The sequence below is a fragment of the Lepisma saccharinum genome, chromosome 18 (genome assembly GCF_977018435.1).
Source record: "Lepisma saccharinum chromosome 18, izLepSacc3.1, whole genome shotgun sequence".
In the NCBI taxonomy this organism is placed as follows: domain Eukaryota; kingdom Metazoa; phylum Arthropoda; class Insecta; order Zygentoma; family Lepismatidae; genus Lepisma; species Lepisma saccharinum.
In genome coordinates this window covers 6,801,097-6,818,002 of record NC_139246.1, presented here as the reverse complement: position 1 = coordinate 6,818,002, position 16,906 = coordinate 6,801,097, and the positions used below count along the sequence as shown (strand labels likewise).

At 38.9% G+C, this 16,906-nt stretch overlaps 1 protein-coding gene across 1 annotated transcript in view; it reads right to left on the bottom strand.

Annotated features, from left to right (window-relative positions):
- LOC146002365 (uncharacterized) overlaps positions 1 to 16,906 on the bottom strand; it is a 102,739-nt gene that overhangs the window by 27,943 nt on the left and 57,890 nt on the right. The gene's annotated exons all lie outside the window — the stretch shown is intronic.

The window sequence follows — 16,906 nt, the reverse complement described above, 5'->3', positions numbered from 1 at the left end:
CGGGAAAAAATCCTATAGGACACCCTGAGCGTACATAGGGTTACTCAAAGGGGAGGAAACTTTTTGCCTCAGGTTGGGAACAAATTTAGAACCATAGAACCACAATAACTATTCTATACTATGTCCCGGGTATCTCTGGAGCCAGCGAACGAATACAAGTCTTTGCGCAAGTAGTGACTGTAGAGTACTCGACCAATAAACTAGTGCGGGGGATAGGGATTGCGTGGGGAAGGGAAAGCGACTTGAGCTAACAGCGGTTTGCAGGAGCGTGTTCTGTTTCGCTCGCCCCCACTAGCTTTCTCCCCTTTTCTGCCGTTATGTGCGACCTTGCTCCAGAGATTCCCGGGATAGAGTAGCAGTAGACCTTGTGAGTAGAGAACGGGGAAAATATTCCTTTCCTCCCTTTTAATTCCAAGACTATCAATGACTGCCTTGTCTGAGAGTTCTCCGAGCAGTTCCCACCCACTCCTTTCTCCCTGCTGAACCAACGTGACCTCCAAACGTCCACTCAGTGTGACGTAACGCGTTCTGCGAAGGTGCTGCTAACCGGATATACTCAGGCGACAATTGGTACCGTCTATATATCAAACGTTTGCTCAACCAATTCAATGTTATTAACACCTACTCTAACTGCACTGTAAAAATTGATTGTAGAAATGACAAACTAAGGCTGGGAATTTCCTCTGTCATCCGACCCCCGTTTTAATAACTATTATATAGTTTGTACAATTATGCAATTTAGATTATAGTTGTTTTTTAGTACACGCAACTACGAGGGCGTGCTGAAAAGTAATGCCTCCTATATTTTTGTGACGGTGTAAAGACATTTTGGATTTTGAGCTTTTTGGATTTTGAGCAACCATGCATTGTACTCATCAGACTTTCTCCCTTCTCCATTCCAAGTTTGAAACTTCTATCACCAAGGGTTGTGACACCAACGTGTGTGACAAAGAACTTCTTGAGAGTTCCTCGGCAGGAGTTTTCATTGTGAGCATGAACAGCCCAACATCATACTCATTGCCATAAAAATCCTTGATTCTCTGATGAATGTCACTGGGGGAGACACATTTCCTGCAGTTAGAAACTCGATCACCACACACAGTTTCAGGTGCACTGACATAGTATGGTTACATGCTGCCATTTTCCTCGCTCTAGTTCAGCAACCCCTGGGGATAGAAGTTTGAAACTTGGAATGGGGAAGGGGAAAAATCTGAAGAGTACAATGCATGGTTGCTCAAAATCCAAAATGTCTTTACACAGTCACAGAAAATAGGATGTATTACTTTTCAGCACGCCCTCGTACAAATAATAATTCATTACCTTATCTTTATGCGTGAAACTTTTTTTCAAAAGTCTCAATCAATGCTGGCTGAGTTCTTTGTGAATGCCCTTTCATAATCATCATCACGATTCGCCTAAGTGTCAGAAAAGCAACGCTAAATAACATAAACCGTATTTGCCGCCATATAAGACACACCGGCCCATAAAACCTCTTTTTTGCACATTTTTGTTTTTAGGAAAGAGCTTTATCACTGAAAATTATAAATAATTTACAGTATTTCAAATATAAATTAAACTTACCTAATCTAATTGTGAAAGGGGCCTCCCCGATGGCGCAGTGGTAGCGTCGTCGCCTTGTAAACAAGGCGTCCTGGGTTCGATACCCGGTGGAGGCACAAGGATCCCACTTTAAACTGTAGGTCCACTCCCGATTAGCCTTACTTAATCAATCAAACTGTGAAAGAATACATTTCAATCTTCTTCGTCAAAACCCAGACATTCATCTCCAGAACTAATTGAAGAGTGACTTGAAACCTCTTCTAAATCAGAATCTGAGTCCTCATACAACAAATTGTCAGCAATTGCATTATTAATTCTACACTTCTTCAAATGATTTAACCACTGTGTTCCTTTTCACAGCATCCCAAGAAGCTTTGACCCATTCACAAACTTGTGAAACCTTCTTCCTTCTTGAGTATCGGCGTAGAAGACGCACCCTGTTTTTCAGACCTATTTTTAAAGAAAATAAAGTGCTTTTTACGCCGGCAAATACGGTATATATTTCCTAAATATAAAAGTCCATTAACGTAACCTTTCCGCTACCTACTGCTACTCAAATCTTTGCTACAAGGAGCGCGGTGTGAGATGAATGAATAATGAATTGAAATATTTGGTTGGGTTGGCACCCTTCAAAGTATACATGGAAATATCTCCTTATCTAAAAACCCTTTCTGGTACCGTTACTGCTTCAATCAGAGGAAGAGAATAAGTTGATCGTCCAACATTTTTTATGACCATGAACTAAGGCCTTCTTTCTCCGGTAAATATGCAACACAGTTGTGCCATCAGTACAATTTAAGTACAATGAGTCCCCCCCCTCTCTCTCTCTCTCTCTCTTTTCATTCTCTCCCTTTTGTTTTCTTTATGCCGACAGCAGTCTACTGGCACTTTTTTGCTAGGTATTTTTTTAATCATACCCCATTCCATTGTTCTAACGACTTCTGACAGTACAAATAGTTGTTACTGCGTCACTTTCCCCAACGCTGTCCGAACGTATAGGTGTGTTTCGTCTACATCACAAACTGTTGCATTGTGGGATCGAGCAGCCATGATGAAGGCCAGTTCTTGTAAGCATACAAGCGGACGGGCAGAAGAATTGAACATTGTTTACAATACATTGTACAGCATTCGATGTTTCAAACAGAAGCTCACGTTATTTCACGGTATTTCCTTGCACACGACAAACAAACCCTGACGTCTCATGAAACCAACCTATTCAGAGAAGTCAAATTCAAGTTGAGTATTAAACGAAAGGCGAAAGAAATTCAAGTTTTTTCTACTAAATTCGAATTGAGGAAAAACTATTAAATCGCTTCAAGTGCAATGTACTATAAACTATATAAAGGAACAATTGTTTTACAAATAACTTTCTATTGAGTTTTCCACATGCATAATTAAAGTTATGATACTCATTCTAGTCATTATCTTACCATATGTGATGTGAAACGTGTTCTTCACTAGAATTGACATACCTGAAACAAAAGAAAATCAACAAATTAATTTTTGAAGACAGGTTTTAACCTTTATACAAATATGTTTACATTACATTGTATTTAATCGATAAAGAACACAATCACAACGTTATCTTTTAGTGTAGTTTGTAATATGTTTGGCAGCATGCCCTTGGATCCTATTGTAAACTGTTGAGATTGATCGAAATGTGGAAACTCGTTACTTTGTAAAGTCACTATAGCGGCATTCCAGCGTTACGTGTGTGACATTTTACACACAAAATTTAAGGTTCTAGACATGAGATTGGATTAATATATTCATAACGAACTGATTTCATAGAATTATGGAGTACTTTATGGTGTCTGCTAACAAATGAAAGAAACTTGAGTGTAATGGCATAGTCTGAAAGCATGAAAAGCATTGACAAAAGTGCGTTAAGTGTGGCGTTTAAAAATGAAGCAAATTTTGACTTCATTTGTCTGTGAAGCACATAGGCTGCAGATGCTAGTAACTTTTATTGTTGAAATGTGTAAATTATATGCATTCTCAAACATATATACCTTAATGCAATTAAAAACGATAATAATTTCCATATTAATTCATTTTGTTATTAACATGGAGTAGGACCACTTTTCGTGGAATGCCCCTATAGTATTTGCACACGTCACATTTTTTATTTTTCGTTGCTGACAAGTGGATAACTTCTTCGTTATATCTTTAAAAGGTTTTTGCGGCTCCTCATGTTACAGTCCGCATAGACATCGTGTGTTGAAAAGCAAGAGAAGAAGAAAATAGTAATTAGCATGTGAACAGCGGTCACATGTCTTCGCAAAGGCAGTGGAGAGACAAAACATTGCTAAAAGCTACGTTGAAAGATCTGGCCTGACGTGACTGTGAGGAAAACACCCAGAGGCTTATACAAGGCATTTTTAAATTGCAGTTGCCAGCTCGTTGGCAGGATTTTTTTATGACAAAAGAACAAGAATAATGGTAGGTATAGAATCGGAACGAGGTAGGTTGGAGGCCCTTAAAGGTGAGCGTTTGGTAAGGGGATTGAACTTCATGTTTCGTATCTTTGGTCAAGAAGTTTTCTTTGAGTGATTTCTGAGTGGAGTCTTTATGAAGACAACTTGACTTTCGCCTCTTCTCTGGCTCAGAACACCAGTGTACGAAAACGTGGGGGGACGAGGCCAGTATTCTGTAGCCAGAATTTTATTTCAAGGAGGCGCTCATCCCTTATCAGCACGGGCGTCGCCAGAAGTACGAGTATTTGTAGAGGGGCTCAGGCCTTAGATAAAACTTCATTAGTACAAATAATAATGACTATTGTTATTTTACAATAATAACTATTTATAAGTTATTAAAAATATACCAATTTCAATCCAAATTTATTGTAATTATTACAAAAATGGAGAGATTTTGCTGCTCGATTCACCGTATCACTGAATATCTAACACAATTGTTGTCCACTATTTGTCTTATATTTTGTACAGTTAGTGTAATGAAAATTATAGTTATTGTATTTTGTTATTAACTTTTACCTAATCGTTCAAAAAAAGGCTTTAACAGTTAGTGGTAAATTTTACTTATAAAGTTTATATTCTGTGATCTCTCACAAACGAAACTATAAGTTTTTAAGCTGTGGATCAATTTATTCTTTGGATTAAATGGTAGAATATAAAAATACAGCTTGGTTCCTGTATTATACACTAAACTTTTTTCGATGTAATGCAGTTTTTACTGTGGTTATATAACTTTATTTCTGTTATTAACAATAAAAATAACATTTAAATTAGATATTTGTAGGATTTCTGGAAGGGCTCCTTCTGGTTACGTGCCTGAGACACGGGGGAATCCCCCCAAAACAACCTTTGCCTCAAAAATCCCCTCCCCATCAAAGATTTACGGGGGGGAGAGTTTTTGTTCTAACAACATAAGATAAGAGATTGGTTTCTTGACATTGGTACTTTGCTACGGATAATATCGAAAATATACAGCAGTCATTTCTGAAAATTTATTCTGCTTATTACTTTCATTAATTAGCACACAGTTTCATGGCATTAAGCACAGCATGTGTGCATGGGCGTCCGGAAAGGGGGGGCAAGGGGGGGTCGTGCCCCTCCCCTGGAAAATGAAACTCAACCAAAAATTATATATTTTTCACATATAATTTCATTTCAGCTGCAATCATGTATGTTAATTATTGCATGAATATGATACATTCAAATTTAAGCAATGTTTTTTGAGGGAAAAACACTATTATTGGAGAAAATGTGCCTTCCTTGCCCCCCTGGAAAAAATACCTTCCTTGCCCCTCCCTGGAAAAAATCCTGCGGACGTCCATGCATGTGTGGCCTCGATAAGGGAGTAGTAATGTCGTCGCCGCCTTGTAATCAAGGAGTCTCAGGTTCGATTCCCCTATCTCTGCATAAGGTGGTAAATGATATTCCCATCCAGTGTTTCTACGGCCCAGCGAGCGGAACTAAGTACCACAGTTGATTTAAAGCAGCATTGTTAAAGGTCCAGGAATTTTACATAAATTCAATTCCGGTCCTGGAGAGGAAATCAGCAAGCGTAAATGGGTTCTGGACCGCAAAGAACCTTTCTATCTGTAAAGTATTTCTATTCGGTCCAGGAACCTTTTCTTCGGATCAATTTAAATACGGTCCAGGAACCTTTTTTCGTGACCAATTTAAATACTTTCCAGGAACCTATTTTCCGGTTCAATTTAAATACGGTCCAGCAACCATTTTTCAATGAAACAATACCCAGTTTGGACCGAATTTAAATTGTGCGAGAAAAAAGGTTCCGGTCCTGCAGCGGAACCCAATAGAACTCATTAGAATTTATGGGTTGGTACAGAGAACGGTAGCCTCAGGCACTCATTGAAAATGATGAAGAAATACGTATAAAATCGCCTGGGTAATTTTTATGAATGGAAAATCCAGATATTGGTAATAGTCCGTGAGAAAATAACAGTTCCTATTGCTTACGAACAAGTTCAGAACTGGAGTTGGGGCTTTTACTTTCAGCAATAAGGAAGAAATTACACTGAGGGGAAAAACGATTGTGGCGCCGCTCTCCTTGACTTGCTGTCCTTTGAAAACCATCCGGTCCCACGTCTACCTGTTGCAGAAGCAAGTGGCAGTGGGGGAGCTTCAGGAATGTGTGAAATTCTCTTTTGTAAGTGGATAAGGTACGGTGAATCCCTCCGAAGTGGTTGGCCAACGTTGCCACATGTACTGAACCTGGTTGCACCTGGCAGACCCGCGATTCAAGGTCAAATCGAGGATCTACCTGCACCAAAGCACTCTTCTTCCCCTTTGCAGGTGATTTTGCTGTTTTAAAAAATCCACTTGCAAAAAGGAGTGTTTTCGTACCAGGCGCTATAACTAACACTGTGTTAATTGTGTTTATTATTATTATTATTTATTAGTTCAACACAGGATACATCTCCCAATTATGTTGAACATAATATGCACAGAAAAGAAGAAAATATGAAATGAACATCTACGTGCACAATATTTACACAAATTTATGCACTTGTTGATGTGAGTATTTTTTCGATAGTGATTCCTGCCACAACCGTTGTAAGCAATCCGATTGGCTGATGTGACGTGACGTCATTAGTATTAGGTTAGATAGAAGAAGTGTTGTGGTACTAATTCCAACCATTTTTTCCGTCAGTGCGCTAAATGAATCTGTGCATATGTCAAATTGTAGGTACAATTTTTCTAAGTTCGTTCACTGTGTCCTACATTCGCACTGCACGTTGACTCTTGATCTCTGTACGTAGAATAGTTTTCGTTGTGTTCCACTGTGGCGGCCTACATCAAAGGTTATAGTTTCTATTAGCTCGGAACACTGACAGTCGTGTTTAATCCATTTCTGTAAGAAAGTGACGTCACTGACAACTCTTCAGTTAAATAAAGTGTCCAAACCAAAATGTTTACCTAATGTTTTATAGTCCTTTTTGTGATGGATAACAGACATTTATTTGAGGAAATAGCATTTTTATATTAATAACATCTACTATGTACATCTAGCAAAGAATGAAAAAGTAAAGTGTTCCCCTGTGCTTTGCACCACGTCATGAAAGGAGTCTAAGGGGGTGGAGTTAGGCCCCACACTTTCTTGATCACGGCCGAAGGTGCGGGTGATGTGATCAGCACCACGCCCCTGACCGTCTTTGCCCCCCCCCCCCCCAGAGTTTCCTCCAGGTACCCACTTTATACGGCGCTGGGTGGGCGCCGAACAGGAGGAAACAATCCCGCTTTTCCCCCGCCGGGATCGAACCCGAGTCTCTCGCATGGTAGGCAGACGCTCAGCACATACATGGACAAAACACAGCCCTACAAAGGATTATACTGGCCGTATGTCCAGACGCCAGAGCTTCGTTGGCCTGCAAGAAGCAGTTGCCGGGTTGTACAGTCATGGACACTTCTGGGTTGTAATGATTCCATTGAAAGTTAATGGAATTGTTATAACCCAGAAGTGTCCGTGACTGTACAGTCGGATCCATGAGTATTACCGTGCAAATTGTTCATTCTTTGGTTTCTTACATCCTATGGGTCAAATAAAGTGGACGAACATGGTGATGGTCAATTTGCAGGTACTCATGGATCCCACTGTACTACGTGGAAAGGACTTTGATTGGGTGCCTTGCATTCTCAAATACCACAGACCAAGGTGGATTAATTTAAATCGCGATTTAAATCACTTTAATAAATAATTCATAGAGTAATGTACATAAGGATTTTGTGGATATCAGAATCACTTTTGGTGAATGTACATTAATCTCGTAATCATTTAATGGTGTTTATTAGGCTCTAAGAAAGGAAACGAAATATATGTACCGATGGTGTGAAGCTCATCGAAAGGATATGTATAATATATAAACTGTAAACACATTTAAATTTCTCTCGATTAAAAATTCGATACTTTATATAGGCAAAAATAGGAAACATTTTATGTAGACAAATATACAAAATACTAATCATGTTAAACTGTAAAATAGTGTAATTATCATTAAACTGTAAACAAACATGGCAGCTGATATTTTGCAAACTATCATTAAAATAAATCCAAAATTCAGCTACAAATACTTTATTGTAAGTTACAATTATAGAGTACATCTAAAATGTTTTATTTCCACTGGAAGAAAAGTTACTGAAATCATTATAGTTTCATTAACACACTCAACAAACATTTCCATAGTAGATTCATGAAGCTATACAGTATCAGAAACAGAAAAATGTATATTTACATATATTTTTTTATTTCCTTTAATCAAAGTGTTCGAATATTTTATAGGACTGTTTATTGAAAGAGCCTTTCTATACAAAAACATATATGTATGATCGGTACCAAAAGCCATACAAGCAATTTTAAGCGTGTAAAAAAAAAAAAATCGGTGTAAATAAAAAAAATCATGAATTTTATCTTGTTGTTGTTGGAAATACACAAAAACATTTTTGCTTCGTTTTCCTCTAATATTCCAGTAAATGAATTTGGAGTACTGTTCAGTACAGGAAGAAATAAACTGCTAGAACACAAGGTAAGACCAAACGGCACACTGCTTTGTACCGGGCAAGTGACCCATGAAATAATTTCCCTCTGCTCTTCATATGCCTTCCCTTTTGCCACGTTCCAGCTGAGCCGAGGAGCGATGTATTCAAGACAGCAAGATTTTTGTTTGGTGCCAAAGGAAAGAAACAGGGAGGGGAAGTTTCCATGTTCCTGTGCGGCCGGCTGTACGCTCGAGTGACCAGGCTTCAATATCTGATGAGGTCAGTGTTCCCACTACAACAGGTATACGGGTTCGCATAAACAAAGGGAAACACCGCGCATGCACAGACGGGGTTATACAAAACCCCCGAACGGGAGCGGAGAGGCTGCCGGAACTTCCAAGCGTCTTCCTCCTTTTCTTTGTCACTCTGTGTCCTTTGTTGCAGCTTACCCAAGATGAGCAACGTCATGCTGCTTGCACCTCCAACAACAGTTTCGTTCGTGAGTTTGCGTTTGGAAGGAGATCAGCTATGGAGAGTCACTAATGGGAGAGGTCAGAGAGGTGCCTAATTTTGGTTAGTTCCCGTTTCGTCGCTTATCAGCATAAGGCCTGATTTAGACGGAAGCATTTTCCTTAACCATTTTACCAGGGGGGGGGGGGGGGGAATCTGAACCAAGTGCCTCAGGAATAATAATTTTTGAATTTGAATTTACAATTTTGGGTGCGTCAGCACTAAGGGTTTTTTGCACCCGTCACATTATACAGGCTCCAGCCCCTTATCGTTACACATAACAACTCTAACGTTGCATAACTAAAACCATAAAATATTAAAATGTTCTGACTTTCGTTAAAAGCTGAGGCTGTAAAGGAGCACTCAGCACAAATAAGGACAAAACACAGGACAACACAAACAAAATTATACTGGCTATGAGGCCAGTCGCCAGAGCCTCGTTAGTCTGCAGTCCAGGGTGTACTACGTGGAAGTGAGGTTGACTATTGGGTGTACTACGTGGAAGGAGCATAATATAATAATAGTAATAATAATAATGTTTAAATTAAAATAATTATATTAAATCAAATTAATACTAATTGCAATACATAAATTAATATTATATTATTACACCAATGGGTAAAAAGATTTTAAAAAATATAGATATAACAGCGCATATTCATTACGTGGCTTACCTGTAGTTAAGATGGGAATAATTTACATAAAAGCAAGTGCCCTGGCAATGAAATTAATGTCAAATAGATGAATAATTGCATATTATTATGAGTAGTAGTGTACATAAATCTTCTTCGTAATGCCATTCAAAGCCGTATCATCCCAATATAATCCTTGCCTTCTAAAAAAGTTCAGAGGAAATTCATAACCATCGATTATGCAACAAATGCTAATATTTTCATTACTTAATTTTAGTACTTGGTAAGTCTCTCGGGGGTCGTCCAGACCCTAAATACATCCTCGGTCATGACCAAAATGTGTTACCGTGAAAAGAGAAAACTCTTATAGCATTTCAGATGCCATGAAATATTTCAACGCATTTCCCAAGGATAGAATCGGTCATATTTTCGTAGCATAACCAATCAGAAACGAGATGCAAATAAAGTACTGACTTACGTGCTGTATTTCAATAGCCTACAAATAATCTGTAGTTTATTCTGAGTCAACGTGTTATTTGCAAGATAGAATGATGTTCCTACTTTTTTAAAAGGACTCATACCCTGTGCACTTTGCAAGCCTTTCCTCCGACGTCACTTCTATAGCCTATCTACTTTGTTTACCTCGAAAGGAAAACATGACAATGACTCAGGCAATCCTCTGAAGTGCAGAATTATCAAGGACAGCCATTACATCACTTGGCCCTACTTGCCTACTCCCACACTTAACCTCTCAAGGTATTTGTGTCGGTGGAAGTGCCTCATTCTTCTACCTTCACGTTCACAATTTATATCGGTGCGTCAGCTTGGTGTTCTATACAACCGTCTTGATAAAGAGACAATGTTCATGACTGGCAGTGGCGGCGATTGGGTTCTAAAACCGGGGGACAAAGACAGTATTCCCTTTGTAGATAAGGTTTAGCATAGTGTGGGGGCAAAAGTGGGAGGGCAACTGCCCCCTCGCTCCCCCTAATCGCCGCCACTGATGACTGGTTTAGTATTAGTATGAGTATGAATGGTGATTATATAAAATGTATGATATTAAGGGACACTCATGATCTCACTCAAGGCCAGGGTTGTTAAAGGTCCAGGAATTTTAAATAAATTCAATTCCGGTCCAGGAGAGAAAATCAGCTGGACCGTAAAGAACCTTTTTATCTGTACAGTATTTCAATTCGGTCAAGGAGCCTATTTCCGGATGGGTTTAAATACGGTCCAGTTTCCGGATCAGTTTAAATAGGGTCCAAGTTCCGTACTGAAATGAAACAATGCGCAGTTTGGACCGAATTTAAAATGTGCGAGAAAAAAAAGTTTCGGTTTTGTTACGGAACCAAATAGAATGTATGGGTTACTGGATCTTTAACAATCGCAATTGTAAATAAATTCAATTCCTGACCGGGACTGAAAATCGTTAAGTGTAAATTGTTTTTATGTATTTCGATTCGGTCCAGGAACCTTTTTTCCGGATGAATTTAGATAGGGTCCATGTAACCTTTTTCTCTGATCAAATTAAATACGTCCAGGAACATCTTTTCCTGATCAATTTAAATACAGTACAGGAATCTTTTTTGAATGAAACAATACGCATCACGAACCGAATTTAAATTGTGCGAGAAAAGATAGTTCCGGTCCTGCAGCGGAACCCAAAAGAACCCATTAGAATTTATGCGTTCCTGGACCTTTTACAACCTTGCTCAAAACATGACATTGAAGCCACGGCTCGAACCTGGAACCCAACGACCACGCAGCACGTTTGACCACCGAGCCGTAATTTTAGTTTTAAGTTCGCTTTATGCACAGATAGGCTGATAGGGACTGGACCTACAGTTTGAAGTAGGATCCGAAACATTATGCAACCCCACCGGTATCGAATCTGGGACACGTTGCTTACAAGGCAGCGACGTTATCATTACGTCATCAGGGAGAACACTTTTCAATAAAAAATACATTTTTGTCTCTCTGCCTTTCTTCTTATTTCGGTTATTTTACGACGTTTTTATATCTCTTAGGGTAATCGCGAGATAAGGGTGAATAAACTTGAGTCTAAACTTTATTTTCAACCTTTTTATTGATTTTAGTCGTTCCTGAGGAGCGCGGTGTTTTTTAATGTATTTTAATGTATATTTTATGTATTTTATTGCTCATGTGCTCTTTTCATATACTCTTGTCAACTTTGCATTTCGAATGTGTACAGTCACAGACACTTCTGGGTTGTAACAATCACATTAACTTTCAGTGGAATCGTTACAACCCAGAAGTGTCCGTGATTGTACAATACCCATTAGTTCGATACCTGGTTGAGGCGCATAATGGTTCGGATTTAAACTGTACGTCCAGTCCCAATTAACCTTCTATGTATAAGTTACACCTAAAATAAGAATTCAAATTCAAACTTGTCCATTATTGTATGAACTACCAATAGCGTGCCCAAGGGTTATAACCGCACTCTTTGTCCCAGTATTCCTAAAAATGAGACCGTTGAAGACAGGAAATGATGTCGAAATGAGGACTGACTACTAAATAATGTATGCTTAACCCCCTCCCCTCCCTTTCGAAAATCCTGGGCACGCCACTGTGAACTACTGTTTCACGTATATGTCTGTTCCTAAACAGGATCATATAAATATGTATAATCAAATGTAACAATTATATGTTAACGGCTGTGGAACTGATGAAATCAATTATGAGAGAAACACAAGTACATCCATGCCTTAACCAAGTTTCCATCTGGGCTTCGTAACGCAGGCCGAAATTTGTATTTCATATTCCCTATTGACATGGGGTCAGTAGATAGAACCTCTGCTATATGCAGTCAGGCCTGAAGCTAGGTAGGAGCGGGTTTCTTGGATTAGATTTCTGAAGAACAAATTTCCTTCAGTTGTCCAGTCAAGGTGCTCTACAGTTTACACAACTCACTGAAGCACCATGCACCTTTCAGTCTTCGGCAAATCAACAGCTTTGTGCTACAAGGTCTTTAAGTTTTCTCTTCCTTAACAGACGTTTTTGCTTGAAAACATACTGCACTAATAACAGGTAATTAATTTATTGCCACCATAAATCTATTGTCAAACTTCTTGCTCGATTTCCTTTCAAAACAACAATACCTCGAAGTTCAAGTTCTTCCAAGGAGTCAAGACATTCAAAGAAAAGTTAAATTGCCATCGTCCATCTCCACTTCACTGAACAAAAGTTCTCACTTACACATACTTGTTAGACACGTATTTGCAAGGTTTTAACGGTCCTACGTAATGCCCGAACTACGAAACGTTTAAAACAGTTTCTAAAGCGCGCAAATTTCCAAAATGTTTTGAAGCGCCATGATCAACAGGGGCACTCTTCGTCAATTCCACCTAAATGGAGGTGTGAGGAAATTCATCAACCGAGTAAAGCTTCCAGTTGGATAAGGGCGTGAATTCTGCGTTTAGGACAAATAAATAACCATGAAAATAGGTTAGGCAGTTTAAGTTTTGTCTACTTGACCTATTATATGTATACGTGGATAGGTTAGGCATGCCAGGTTTGGTGCTGTTAGCTTCCAAGGTGCTAAGGCTGTCAGCCAGTTAGCCTTATTGCATAAAGTGAGTTTTTATTTAACCCAAACCTTTCAAACTAAAAGATAAACAATCATTGTGATACATCGACAAAGGTTGTGTTCTTAGAACTATGCGTAGATGACTTGGAAGACTCAGATTCACTTAATAGACCCTTGGTTTAAATACTACACAAAGAATGGCTCTGTGTGAGATTGTTATTTCATCCAATTTCATGATTATCATCACCATTGTTCATCTAACGTCATAATGTAAATATTTGATGGTTATACATTTAGAACACAACCCCGTTCGAAAATCATTGATGCGTGGAATGCAGGTTGACATGGCTGTTTTGCACCTTTGAAAAACATAGTAGGATTGGTGGCAGTAGATAGGGATAATTGAAGAACTTTATTGTGGAAGAGAAAGGAAGACACTGGGAGTGAAACCTGGTTGATCCCCGAAAACTTTGAGTTACGGTTGTTGAACATTATGAACCGAAGTCTATCTACAAAGTTCCATCTGGAAGAGCCACTCCTAGAGATCAGATCCGGGGGGTGGTGATATTTCGAGCGATTAAGGACAAACCTGTGAAGACTGCTGGTTGGGTCGCCGTCACATGGGAAGATTCGGGTGAAGAACAATGTAAGGTGTGGCCTATCAATTTGTATGCTGATTCTGGCACCACCGAGAGACAGGCTGTAGGGCATGTAACAGTCAAGGGCAGTTCAATGTCATCCACACATACAAGGGACTATCATCATGTGGCATCGCTTTCCAGAAAATTACTATAATGTGAAATGGGCAAGAAAGTCACTGTTGCTGTGGAGAAACCAACAACTACCAATATCGAAAAGTTCACTAATATTTATACTGGAAGCTCTACGTGTTGATTAACAAATTACACATAAATCTTTTACACTCTTTTGATCTCGCCACCGAAGTTCCCGGGTTCGAATCCCGGCCTGGTCATTGGTGTTCTTTGCGAGTGTCCCTCATCAATTTCATCTAACTCATCCTCATCGTCGCATTAGTTAATAGTGGCAGAAAAGTGAAGCTAAATAACCAAAAATACAAATAACCAATTATATGCTCCATTTAAATCCATACTAACCTCTTGATATGATGGTTACTCACAATAACCCAGAGATCTAGTGGGTATGTTAGCATGAATACATGGTATACGTCACGTTTCATTCGCAACGAGCTGTAAAACATTCAAATTTTGTTTGAATTGCTGATAAGGCATTGGTGTGTCTATATGGTTGTCACTTACGTATGCCATAAGTTCATCACCCATATGTTTCACTCGCGTAAATTTGATTAGAAAAAAAATGAAGTTCAAATCGCTGAATCTTAGTTATCTAGCCTCTTCGTGTTAGGTGAACATTATATTTGTTTTGCCTTCAACCTATTACAGGTTAACATTTTACATCACTAACGTAAAGAATGAGAACCAACCATTTGCATTAAAATTTCGGAATGGTTTGCCTCATAAACATCTGTACATTCTCAATACAAACAGGAAGGAAGTTATAATTGTGTTTATCATAGCAGCGAGTAACATTCTTCCCGTGCTTGAAACAATCTGAGAAAAATTATGCATGCATATATTATTACATTAGAAATAAACTAAAAAAAAGAAACGAATGGAAGAAATGTTGTAAGTTCATTAACTTGGAACTAAATAACGTACGTATTAGGTTATATTGCATTTGTTTCAGAAAATATCATTGGTTCTGTGAAACTTTCCTGTCCAAGAACCGACAGTTTGCTGAAGCTTGATTGGTTTGCTTTATTTTACTTCCCTTCTTGTGCCAGTTTTGGCTAACTTGCGAAGATATGATGATATGATATGATAAAATTGATGAATGGACACTCATAAACATGCATGCTCAGGCCGGGATTCGAACCCGGGACCCCTGGCGTCGTAGCGCAATGTGCTAAGCAGTTTGCTGAAGCTGGCAGGAGGAAAAAGTTGATGTACCCTAGAATACCATCACTGGTATGACTGCATATTCGGGCGGTCTTGACTTGTTGTTGTTTATCTACAGTAGTTACCTGGCCTTTCAACTTCTTCCGCTTGTATCCAAGGTAATTTCGCACAAGGCTATCTGAAACAGTTATTTCTTTTCCTTTAAGCGGATACGAAATATCGCAAAGTTGCTTATCTTGATAGACGAAGGACTCAGTTGAACTTTCATAATATAATTTCCTGTACTCCAAACATACATTTATTTATGTGTTGAATTCTAAATATGTATAAGTATTATACTCGTGATTCCTTGGTTTCAGTTTTGCTGAATTCCAAAAATAAATACAATTGCATGTCCCGTCACTTATCATTAAGTTGAAACTTTACCGTGATTGCAACTTTAAGAAAGAATATTAGTTTAATGTCATCGTTGTTTCATTTTGACTAATTGCAGGAATGTAAATTAATATTTTGGAGAAACAAAATTACAAAACTAGATCAAGGTCAACTAGTTATTTTTCTGAGAAAGTCATTCGTTTCACATTACGATATTTGCCTGATTGAGCAATGGATTCACGTGCATTTTTATCTGTTTCCGATTTTCGCTCGGGGGTCTTCAAGAGGTAACTTTAATGAGTTCATCCGTTCTACGTGAGTAACGTCACGTAATTATGTGTCCCTGAGACAAATCACTTGTTTTCAAAACTGCATATTTTACCCTTGTAAACTTCTTGATGATGTTAATAGTATCTTCCGACACGTAGGCTCATAAACATCGACAAAGTTCAATAGACCAAAATATTCCTAAGTATAAGTATGAAACTTATAAAAGTCGACGAGGAAATTAGTTTAAGTAGAAATAAAGTAAGTGTAAATAGAAAATCCAGAGATTCATTTATATTAATGAAGTTTGCCTTTAAAGTGTTTTTCGACAACTGCGCCACCGATGTCGAAAACTGGAAACACTGCTTATAGAACTTCAACACAAGAAAAATATATTGTAGATTAGGCACACACAAGAGATGAACTACATTGAAATTTTTCAGCGAAAAATGCAGGCTCGACCAGGACTCGAACCCGGGTCTCTGGCATACCGTGCCATTCATTGCTCTAACCACTTTTTTTTTTTTTTTTTTTTTTTTTTTTTTTAAAAAAAAAAGGAAAGCCCTTATGCGGAAGCTTCCCCCATCACACTTCATTCACTCATATAATTTCATTCACATTTGTATTTCAGGACTTTTCAGGACAGACAATAACAAATATCCATGCCTTACCCGGGACTCGAACCCGGAACCCCTGGCGTTGTAGCGCGCTCTGCTAACCACTTCGCCACGGAGGTCGACTACCACTGAGCTACCGAGCCGGCCAGGCTTCACCTGATTTTTTGCTATCGGTGTTTTACCTGCTGAAAAATTTCTACGTAGTACAACTTCTGTGTGTGCCTAATCTACAATAATTAACATCTCTACGCTGGGAGGAACCAGGCAATGTCGAAGTCTACTGTGTTTCAAAGGCAACAGATCCCGTTGCGGTAGCACTGGCAGAGACGATTCCACGCAGGTAAGACAGCGACAGCGAGAAATCAGGCGAGGCCAAGACGGCTCGGTAGTTCAGTGGTTAGAGCAATGGCACGGTATGCCAGGGACCCGGGTTCGAGTTCTGGTCGAGCCTGCATTTTTAGCTGAAAAAGTTCTACGTAAGACAAATATAATTCTT